A 12,220-nucleotide genomic window follows, 5' to 3' on the forward strand; every position below is an offset into this window, starting at 1 on the left:
CGAGGTGGGCTTGTGGCAAGTTCCCACAAGGGCCACTGCTGCAACCATTCTGTTGGCTACCCCGCTCACTGACGCTGCATGCATCCTGCTCCCAGGCCACGCAGAGGGCTTGGTGGCCCAGAACATCATCCGTGATAGCCCACCCTTATGCCTTACACTCTCCCGCATCTAGAGAGGGAGTTGGCCGTGGTAGATCTCAGCCCGGGTTGCTGCTCACCACTATAATGGTCTGGGAGTCTGGCTTCTCTGTGCCGCCTTGCTAGTCTATTGGCTGATGTTGAAGTAGTAACAGACACTGGTGCAGGATGCCGGGCATCTGTAATGCACACCCATCCATCTTGCAGCAAGTCATCTTGCCCGCCCAGAGCTGTTGCTCTGGGCCAGCAGCCTAAAGGCCACTGAGCCTCACCCGGGCAGCTTCTCCATCATGCAGAACTCACGCTCCTCACTCATTGGTGGGGGTGTGCACTCTATTTGGCAGCACTCCAGGAAGTCACCCTGTCTCACTTCCCTCTCTTCTCTCCAACTGTCCCCCTTAGCCTGGGCTTAGTCCATTGCCTTCGGGAAGCGGTGGGGAGGAGGGGTCATAGTATATTGACAGGCTGATAAACATTCCAAAAGTTCCCCAGCTGGTGGTACAGTCTACCACCTGAAGAGAATTAAGCACAGTAAAGTGTGCTAAACTTTGATTTTAAATAAATAACATCTAACCAATCCATGGTGTCTGGTATCATGTTATGATGCCATGAGATAACCAGGGACAATAGGCATTGCTACCGGATAGAAGCTCAGGGGCTTCAACCAAAAGGCTAGCTAGCCCAGAGTCCCGACAGTCCTGACATCAGCGTAGCCCCAGATCTTTTCCAGAGCTAGCAACACCTATCTTGGCCATCCCCTGCACCCCCTTTTTAGGCCAGGGGTTTCAGATATCGTGAGTTTGAGAGCCATTGCAGTTTTTTTGGAGGCCCGACCATATAGGCTCTGCTGGGGGCCGGATTACTGCATTTCAGCGACCATGATATGATATGATATGATATGGCATTTGTAACGCGCCTATACACAGGTGTTTCAAGGCGCGACGAGGCAGGGAGGGGAGGAACAAGGGGAGACAGACAACGATCCTACTAGGCCAGGTGTCATTCAGATCGCGCAAGTGCAGGGGTGGGGGAGGGGGAAAAGTGCAAGGGGAAGGGGAGGGGGGAAGTGCAGTACAAGGTAAGTGGCGTAAAGTAATAAATAAATAGGGCCAGCTGGTGGCAAGTGCAAGGTAAGTGCAGAACAAGTGCTGGGAAAGGGGGGGGGGCTGTAGGGATACAGAGACAGTCCCGCAGTGCAGAGGGGTTCCAGTGCATCAGTGCAAGTGGAGAGAGGCTGGGCCCAGGACCGAGGCCGTTAAGAGTGGTCCAGTTGCAGAATCAGTGCAGTTTCAGTGAAGGATATTAGCTGTTCAGCAGGGGAGAGGGAGAGAGAAAGCAGAAGCAAAGAGGAAGGTTTTGAGGTGCTTCCGGAACCGGAGATGGTTCTCCTCAAGTTTCAGGGAGGCAGGAAGGCTGTTCCAGAGGGAGGCCCCTGCCGCGGAGAGAGATCTACCCCCAGCTCGTTGCTTCGAGAAGCGGCTGACCCTGAGGGAGTTGGAGGCGGATGAGCGAAGGGCTCGGGAAGGAAGATATTTGGGAAGAGAGAGTTGAAGGTATTTAGGACCCAGGCCACAGAAGGCCTTGTGGACAATGCAGAGGGTTTTGAACTTTATCCTCGCAGCCACTGGGAGCCAGTGTAGAGATTTCAGTCCTGGAGAGATACGGTCCCTGGGCTTGAGGCCAAGGACAAGTCTCGCAGTTCTGTTCTGGATGAGTTGCAGAGGGCGGAGAGTGGAGGCAGGCAGATTAAGATAGAGGCTGTTACAGTAATCCAGCTTCGAGAGAACCAGGGCTCGGGAGACAGTGAGCTTCTGGGGGAAGGAGAGGAAGGGAAGAATACCTCTGAGGAGGTGCAGCTGGTAGTGTGACTTCTTAGCGACGTCAGAAATATGAGGAGAGAAGGAGAGTGTGGAGTCGAAGATGACCCCAAGGTTTTTTGCCTTGCAGGTAGGAGCAGGGAGGGGGCCAAGGGAGGCAGGCCAGAGAGCTGCAGGGAAGGAGGGAGTGGGTGTACCGATGAGTAGAATCTCAGTCTTACTGGCATTAAGGCAGAGGTCATTGGCGGCACACCATTCCTGGATAGCAGACAGACAGTCAGAGATGAGGGAAGGAGAGGGGGAGGCTGAGGGTAGCCTGAAAATGAGCTGGGTATCGTCCGCATAGCACTGGAAATTAGGGCAGAGAGCGGCGATGCGGTGGGCAAGGAGTGCCAGATACTGGTTGAACAGCCAGGGAGAGAGATTAGATCCCTGGGGGACACCACAGGTGGAGAAAAAGATGTCGGAGAGGAAGGACCCCAGTTGGACCTGGGAGGGTCGATTTGCAAGGAAAGAGGTCAGCCACGCCAGAGCCTGACCAGTGATACCCAGGTTTTCACGGAGACGGTTGAGCAGGATGGCATGGTTGACAGTGTCAAAGGCAGAGGAGAGATCGAGCAGAATGAGAACACACGGAGTGTTGGAATCGATTATCTGATTATTGTTGTGCTAGTTGCTGTTCCATAATGTGTTGGGTTCAACTGCATTTCTGCCACTATCATAAAAAGAAGACTGGTGGAATCACACGAAGTAAAGGGCCCTGCAGGTTCAGTGGAAGGGGGCGAATGCTAACCTGCTGCCAACAAATGGAGGTGACATACAACAAAGGATGTTCCCGTGTGGCCAAAGTTATAGAGTAATTTGAAACGCTAACAGTACCTATTCATCTGATAGCTGAAACAGAACAAATCATCAGTTTAACATATGAACTTATATCACCAGTCACACTAAACCTCAGTAGTGCCCTCAGCTGGCAACCTATAACATAAGGAACTCAAAACATGTGTGAAGAAAAAAATATATTTTTTTTTATTTATAGAAGTGAGCATAAATGTAGCCACTTATGGAGGTGATCACCCAACATGAGCCCCTTAGTTAAGAAGGCACCACCAACTCTCTGCATCCTGCTTTCCATGCTGTTCCACCTTCCAGGTGCCACCCCAAGGCATCAGGCTCCTGTGCTCTCGCCCTGAAGAAGGCCTGCCCTCCTGCGAATCACTGCTGGATGTGGGAAGAGAAAGAAGCTTTTAGATAGCACAGGGAGCTAAGCGCTAGCCCCTGATATCTGAGTGCAGCCCGCTGTGGCAGGTTTGAATCCCGGCAGGGTCCACTCAGCCCTTCATCCTCCCGAGGTCGATAAATTGAGTACCACTTTGTGGGATAATAATGTCTTCTGCTATTACAGTGCTCTGAGACCTATCGGTGTGTAGCGCTATATAAGAAATACATTATTATTATTAAAGAGGTCCGGGGTAGATGTAAAAACGGGCTGAATACAGAACACTTTTACCAGCCTCATCAGAGCCGTTGCTGGGGGGTCAGGAGGGCTCAGACGGCTATAGCCCCGGGTCCTTTGGTTGTAGCCCCAGATAGAAACTCAGGGGCCACAACCGAAAGGCCAGCTAGCCCCGAGACCCGACATTAGCGTAGGCCCCGGATCTTACCCAAACGTAGCAACACCCCTGAGCCCTATGATTAGGAGAAGGACAATGCACGCGGCAGTACCGGAGACAAACATTTGGGAGACAAATCTGCATGCAGACCTGACGTGCTTCTGCTTTCAAAACCGCGTGTTATATTTACTGTCCAATTATAAGCAGAAAAATTGCATGACATCTTCCAAAAATATCTCCAGAATGGACCAGTAGCTAAAACGTACAAGTAGTGAGTGGCAGGTGAGGTGAAGGCAGGCACACGTGCAGCCCAGTACCTGCACAATAGTAGAAAAAGCCCTCAGAATATTCCAGAATATTCCAGCACGCCAGATTGCAACGTGCAGCTGCGCAGAGCACTCAACCAGCACGTGCACAAGCAATAGGCTGCGTTTTTAATGCCAACAATTTAATTAACTACGTGTTATGGTATATGTTACCAAAAAGCCCTTGAATGATTTGGTGGGGAAAAAAACATGAAGGGGGCTGGTGTATAAAGAAGTACAGGGGTGTGAAGGGGTGAGGGGCGTCATGGAGAAAAACAGGGTGGAGGGCTGGGCACATCCTCGTTCACTGTACCTGGGGAGAGGTTTATTCTAGCGACCAGGATTCAGTGAAAATGCAGGCCAAAATAATGTTTCTCGAGACATCTGCCGACATGAACGTGAGTTACTGGTGCTCTTTGAGGGACGGATGCAGACGTGTACCCTGCAGGGGCACGCAGAGCAACTTTGCGGAAAATGTTGGGGGTGGGGGGTTGTGGGGGGGGACATGACATCTAAATGAAAGGGGCCCCTGACAAATGAGTGGGACAAAATAGTGTGCCATAAATGTTGGGGTTGGGCAAACACCCTTGTCCTCTCCCCGCCCCCCCCCCAACGTCCGACCCCCCCCCCCCCCCCCCGCTAAGATTACGCCCATTGGCAGGGGAACCAACAAGTGCCATCAAGAAGGCGAAGGCTAGGCCCGGCCAACCTGGGGATTAGACCATCAGCACAGACACTGAGTGGCCAGCAGCAGAACGCCCAGTGTAGCCCGCACAGCTGCGCCATCAGTCATAGCCTGCTGATCAGGGAAGGGGACAATCAGCATCTGGGCAGACATACCCCTGGTTTTATTGTTGAATTGGTTCTCCGTTTCTGTGCTACTGCCACATTCCAAACACTACGTTCACACGTGGCACAGAATATCTCAGCCAGTGCACCCCCTAAACACATCTCCTCAGTTCACCACTCACCCCATTAGCAATTCTGAAGTGTTCTAAGCTTCCTCTGCCTCTGTTTTCCACTGCCTGGTGAGAGGGGAGGGGGCGCAGGCTTGCCACACCATTTGCCCCTGTACCCTTTCCCGTATCCACTGCTGCAGGGGTGATATCATCGGTTCTGTGTGATCTGGTCGAATTTATTTTGTCGAATCTGATTTCATCAAAAAATAATCTTATTTGTTGACTTTACTGCAAATATATGCGGAGGGAGCGCCCTGTAGCCCCACTATAACTCTCCCATTAGTTATTCGCTAAACTCACCATTTAGAAGGTGTTTGTATCAAGAATCGTTTTTTAAAAAATTCGATGAAGTCTGATTCGTCCAATTCTTTTGCAGCCAAACCTCCCTATCCCATATCATACTCAGTGTAGGATCACCACCCCACAGCAGATACTAGATTCTTCCCATTGTCATCATTAGGACTAGAGGAAATTGTATTGTGGTGATGCCCAAAGCAAGGTTCCTGTGTGCCCTTTTCTCTTACGGTTCTGGGTCCCTGTCACAAGCGTAACTGGTGGTCCATCCTCAGGCCTCCCAACCGTGATCCAGCCTCTGCCAATAGGGGCAGTAGGGTTCGGTAGGAAATAGTTTCTTCAGAAGGGGTGTATGAGTGCTCTGGAAGGTGTCCTTCAGAACACACCAACTCTCATGGACAGTTCAAGGGTTTTGATTTGATTTGTAGTTAAAGCTCTCTAAGGCACTCCCTCTCTATCTAGCCTAGGAATACTCAGGCCCTCCCTGGCCCCAACGTCCATCTACCAGAGGCTTGTAACTAGAGATAAGTAAACTCTGCTATCTAAAAAATATCTGACTGGCGATGATGGTCTAAATGCAAACACACAGATCTCTAACACCCTCTGGGGACAATGTAGGTGATCCCTAATCTAAGGCCCCCAAAGGTTGTCTGTAGTGATGGGTGCCTTTAAGACATACAGGCCCATCTTGGTCTCCTACTCGCACATCCTTCTATTCCTCTCCCTGTGTCTTTCTGTCTCTCACCCAATTCTCCTTCTCTCCTCCCACCTACTCGACCCACCATCTCTCCTCTCTTTCCCTCGCTCTTGCTATTCTAACCCTCTGATTTTCATCCCTACATTCACCCACCCTTCTTACTCTCTCCTACCACGTTCCACACCACTGCTATCTCCTTATTACTAGAACCCTTCATTCCTTCTACTACTACTAACCTCCACGCTACTGCTACTCCACTCCTCTGTTTCCCCTCTCTCCACTGTGCCTCTACTCCTGCCACACTACTACTCCCTCCACACTTCTACTACTCCTGTAATTGTAATTGTTTATTTATAACACGCTTAATACTCAGAGGTTTCTAAGCGTGGACCTGGGGATCAAACCTGCGTTGCATCACGTCGTCTTGCTTCCAAGGCGAGCGCGTTGCCCCTGAGCTATCCTCCCACAGCTTCTTTCCCAGTCACCCTACTTTCACTCTTCCACTCACCTTGCCATGCGCTCCCTACTCTACCAGTCACACTGTCACCCCTTTCATTTCATGATATGATATGATATGATATGATATGGTATTTATAATACAACTGCACATAAGTGTTACTAGGCACACTCACAACCAAGTACCACTTTCACTCACCTACCAGCACCTCATCTTGCACACGCCGTCAGCAATTCTCCTCCCTGTTCTTCTCCACCTTTGTTCCTCCTCCTGGTCTCTTAGTCGTCCTCCTCCTTCTTCTTCGACCACAGCTGAATAATCCACACCTTCCTGTTTCTGCCCCTCCTGGCATCCTCCCCTTCACCCCTCCACTGGCAACCTCCTTCACCTGGTTCCCCCGGCCAACCGCTGGATTCCTTTCCCCCCTCCCCCGGGAGATGTTACAGGTGAGTGAAAGCATAAAAAGGGGGTTTAAGCCCTTCCCCTTTCTGACGCGCAGCTACGCTTGGTCCCTGTTGCTATTCCTTAGCTGATAAATATTCCTGATAACGAGTTGGTATATAATGTGGCCAAACTGCCGGCGACTACTTAAACACCTCATCAGCCAGAACAGAACAGTGGCCCATGTTACTATATAAAGCTGCGAAATGGCTCCTCTGCCACGTGGTCTCTCCCCTGAAGTTGTTTGTGAAGCAATTTCGGACGGCTAACAGCTGGTAGTGGGTGATTAAAATAGGACTGTTTCCAAAATGGCCGACGAATGCCTTCCTTTTTCACGTGCAGGTGGTAACAGTATTTTTTCGCATCATGTAGCAGTATTTTCTCATTACTGAATGCATATTTTGTGAAATAGCGCAGGTGCAGAATTAAGATTGTAGCCCTTATTGAGAGGAAGCAATTCCATAGTCCAGGGTATTTGACCCACGTTCGTTCGCAGTCGCGAGGCTCCCACACCCATGCAGAATTAAGATGAGCATTTCTTCGGTGGTGAACCCCAATTTGTGTGGAAGCCCTCTCATTCGCACATGCAGTAACGCTAATTACTCCACGCAGTAACGTGGAGCCAAAGTGATGTAGATGCATGCCCCCACCCTGGCTTCCTGTTATGTTATTAAATTTGTAAAATCCCGGAAAGGGCAGATCGTATGCTGTCAGAAACCCATCCCATGGCCATTGATTGCTCCTCGGGAGGCAAACCAGAGGCAAGTCTCATTCAGAGAGCAGAGGTCTGGTTTGACATAATATACCGTTTTTTATTTAGCGCTCAATGCCAGATTCATTTTGCCTTTAAGCACTATACACAATGGGCCTGATTCATGGAGCGCTTTCCTATGGGATTGCCCCATTAGAGAACACTTCCATGAATCAGGCCCTATGACTCGCTCCAAAGTTCTGGCCAGAGGTTGAGCCGAGGGCCATACATTGGGAAAGGGTCGTTATCTGAAGCAATAATGACCGGTCCTGAAGTCTGTAAGCCTAGTAGCAATACATGTTTTGGAGTTGTGGTGGTGAACTAAAACATGTTCATGTATTATTCAGTAAAGTACACAAAACGTGTAACTACGTTAAATGTGGTTTCATTTTGTATTATTTAAATTACAAGGTTATCTTTATAATGTCATCACTGTATCTGAAGTGGCACGGTTTTGGCATGTGCTTGCATTAGTAGCAGCAGTGTTAAAGTGAGCAGTTTTCTCTGTAGAACATGTTCCATGTTTTAGCTGTGATTTCGTGGTGCTACATTTGGTTGGAGTGTCTTGTTAAAAGAAACCTTGCTGGGAAATTGCATTGTGTTTTTTTCGTCTTGAATGCAGAGTAAATGCGGTAGCCAGTGATATAATCACTGTAAAGGTGGCACTATCCAACACTTTCCACAAATATTCTAGGACTGGAGTTTGTTTACATAACTGCACCAGTCCTAAACTATGTTGGGAAGGGTGTTTCAGTTGTTGAAGTGGGCAAGAGCGGTTGGGAGCGGTGCTCCTCTACTTTTTAAAATGAAGTTTTACTGTTCCTATACTTTTATTTTAAAAAGAAACCGTTCTAGAATTGTTTCATTTTAAAATAAAAGTGTAGGAAGAAGATACATTTGCATTTTCAGTGTACTGCACTGAATGTTCCCTTAAACAGCAGGTTCATGTGTTTGGTGTTTTGTATTGTGCATCGGAGGGGGGTAGTGATGGGGTTTGGTGGAGCTGGGGCAGGTCAGCAGGGAACATAGTTCCACTACATCTTTTCGTACACTTCGACCACTGGGGTGTTTAGTGACTTTAAAAACAGAATGAGCCACTCTCGATGTTATTTCCAGCGATTACATCAGATACAACCGGAAATGCTTCATCTATTGACCTTGGTAGGATGAAGGGTTTAGCTGATTGTGCTGGGATTATAAATTGAGAAGTGACAGCTGGACCACATGTTGGATGCGAGCACTTAACTCAGGGGTTATCCACTTGGACTCTATTGGCAAATGGACCTAAATGGATAGGCTGTCCTCGGTCTCTCCAGCAGGCTTCTGACAGCACTATTACTGCTTAGTTCACCTCAGCATTGTGTTGGAGGGCAGACTATGCCAGCAGGTGTTAGTGAATAATTTGCTCTAATTCCCTCTCCATTAGTGAGCTCTTTTTTCTGGTGGTGCCGCAAGGTCATCTCATCATCTCCCGTTCAAACGCATCCATTCCCGGGCATCCCTTTATCCTCGGTGGGAGAATTTGCGGCCTGCTGCGTTCTGCACGACGCAGGATTCCACCATCTTGCACTCCCGTCCCGAGTCACAGCATGGGCAGTACACAGCTGCAGCGTGAGCAGATATTCCTGTGGCCCAAGGTCTCAGGAGGCCCTTTTCTTATGTCCTGCGATTGAATGCAGAGGCGTTGCTAGGGGGCGTTGAGGGGGCTATAGCCTCAGGTATTTTGGTTGTAGCCCCGGATAGAAGCTCAGGGAATACAGCCAAAAGGCTAGTTAGCCCCAAGTCCCGACAGTCCCGACAATAGCGTAGCCCCGGATCTTTTCCAGACCTAGCAACACCCCTGATTGCATCTATGGTGCTTACACTTCCCTGAGGCTGCTTTGAAGTGCATGGGGAGAACATTCGTGACACGGGTAGGACACGCAGATCCATTACTTTCTATGGACCCGTGTGGCGTGAGTATCACCAAATATGAGACCACATGTACAGGAATGGGAAGACGCAAGGTGTGTGATGTCCGTGCGCAGAAAAACACGTATGCACCGTTTACTGCAAGCGCCTTCTCCTCTGCAGCTGTCATGTCCATAACACATGTGGCCTGAGTCACAAAGAGTTGCACTGGAACAAATGAGATGGCTGGGAGCATGGTGCATTTGAACCTTTGACCTTACACCTGGTTCCTAAAGCGGTGAACTGTGGCAAATGTGGACGTGTCTGCAGCATATGTGAAATGCTCATGTGAGTCGCAAAGATTTTCTCAGGAGCATCTCCAGATTTGCTCCAGCTTGAGAGTTTGTGAATCGGGTGAAAGGTAGCAGGTGTAAATCTGAGACGCTCACCGGCATCGCCTGATTTTGCTCCGGTAAAAATAAATCGGATCCAGAGTGTGCCGGAAGCTTTGCGCTCTGAAGTGATTTTACATGCGTTGCATATTATAATCCTCAAGTACATGACTGAATAAAAGAAGGTGCCTTAATTGGGGAGAGAAGCAATAAGCACTGGGAGGTTGAGGAATTGCAATGCAATGCAGTCTTGTGATCTTGGGCAAACACTCTACATTCCAACCTCTTATGTTCACTATGAATGCATTATTTGGCATACACAATATTAAATAACACTTCAACAATTCCCTATATTCCTTAATGTTATGTCTTCTCGGTTGATTGTGTAGTTCATGTGTCACTCTGCTTCAAAGCGCTACGAACATGAAAAGAAAGAGAAAGGGGAGGAGCACTATGATGTTATGGCAGTTTTGTGTGTTATGCTAGATGTGCAGAAACTAGTCATTTCAAAACAACTTTACATTGCATTGAGAATGTCTGAAACCAGCAGACATCAAGGCTTATTTTACTACAGGTATGTCTTGCCCCCACAGGATGTTTTAATCAGGCGACTTCAAATTCTGGGAACCTTTCCACTCACCCCAAACCAGGCGTGTACAATTTGTATTTATTGAATACAATTCTTTTTATGAACCTAGGACAGACACCCAATTTAATAATATTGATTCCCAACAGCTTCCTTCCCCTTTCGGGACAAGAAACCTGAAGGGTTGCACAGAAGGTCTATTTATGAATACATATAAATAATGCAATCGTTTTAATTATGCATCTTTGAAATTCCAATGTCAAAGAGTAACTACAATGAAAAATGGTCAGTACGCTGGTCAAATCACCTTTCTATGCTACATTAACTTGAAAAAATATTTGTAAACAAACACATCACCCTCTATGCATTTAGTTTACTCTCAGCGCCCATCCACTATTGATTGGAAAATGCATGAGGACTCCGAATAAAGCTTTCATTTGATAAAACAAAATTGAAACAGAATATCCCAGCCTATCTAAGTCTCTCTACTTGCCCTTTATTCAAAATAGAAACCTTCCCCTTGACTCCATGGACAAGTCTGAATTCCTAACAACATTCTAGCAAACTCAATTGAAATACCTGCTACTTGGCATTTCTGAATGTGAATCACTTACAAAATGAAAGGGTAGGTTTGCTACATTCCCTTCAGTGGTGTTTTTATTGCATTAATGGGGAATATGTACAGTTCTCATTTTCAATGTGCACGTTAAAGATGGGAAAATGGGTAGCAAATAATTGCCCTTTCCCCTTTTTCTTGAATGATTTATCACTGGTAACAGTACGCTGCTTGGTGATGTAACCAGGAAATTACTTGAATCACCTTATTTGTCTTTGTATGCGCACAGTGAGATATCCTTTTGGCTCCCAGAATACTTCTTCTGTGTGTGCGCATTACACTGGGAAGGATTCAGGAGATCTAATGTATACACACCATTGGACATACTGTATCAAATCTATAATTCAGAAGCACATTCTGTAAAGAACGGAGGGGGGGGGTCTGCACTTCCGCTCTCTATATGGTAGAGGGGAGGCACAGAGACCCCTGCCAAGATTCTCTATTATGGTAACATAGTCGAGCAATCAAGGCCTAGCTTCTCAGGAGGTGATGCGAGTTGGTTCTTAAGTACAGTATAGTCCCCGAGCACCCACAAAGGAATGTCCACACACTGTATCGGTTAAAACACAGTCTTTATATAATTAATATTTAAGGTCATATACACAATCGCGATAACTCACTTTGTACTCCGAAAATCAACAATGGTAAATATGTACAATTCTAAAGTGGTACCACTAACCTTATTAGATCTTATTCAATTGCATACGGTCAGAATGACACACAGATCCAAATAAAGAGGAAACCAGCACTAGAGAGATAGGAAAGCAAGATAGTTGAACACTTGGCAGAATACTGGTAACTACCGTTAAACACAGCTCTGTGTGGAGATCCCCCCACCTGGGCAACCTGTAGAAGAAGGATACAAGCCCAGTCCATATATTGTTCACCCCTAGACTTCCCAAGAGTTCTGCAACCCCAAAATACCTTGGTGTTGTAGCGTTCCGCGTCGGGGAAATCGACAACCCTTCTTGAGTGTCATCCCTTTCAGGCAAGAGTCATGGGTCGTCGAACGTCCGACGGAGAATAGGTCGAGCTACGACGGTGAAGTGGCCGCGTCGTTCCTAGCGGTGCTCGTTGACGGGGAAGCATAGACGTCCTGCAAGGAGGAGGCGTGCGGGGCACCTCGGTGTCGCTAGTTCTGGACCACAAAGAGTTGAAGAACTGTGGCCCAGCAAGGGTGTTGAATCGTCAGCGTCTCTGTGGTCTTTGGGTGGCGGGAAACCAACCAGTGGATGCTCTTTGGCGCGTCGACGGTCAGGCCTTCT

This window comes from Ambystoma mexicanum, chromosome 11 (assembly GCF_040938575.1).
Source record: "Ambystoma mexicanum isolate Mex_15411 chromosome 11, UKY_AmexF1_1, whole genome shotgun sequence".
In the NCBI taxonomy this organism is placed as follows: domain Eukaryota; kingdom Metazoa; phylum Chordata; class Amphibia; order Caudata; family Ambystomatidae; genus Ambystoma; species Ambystoma mexicanum.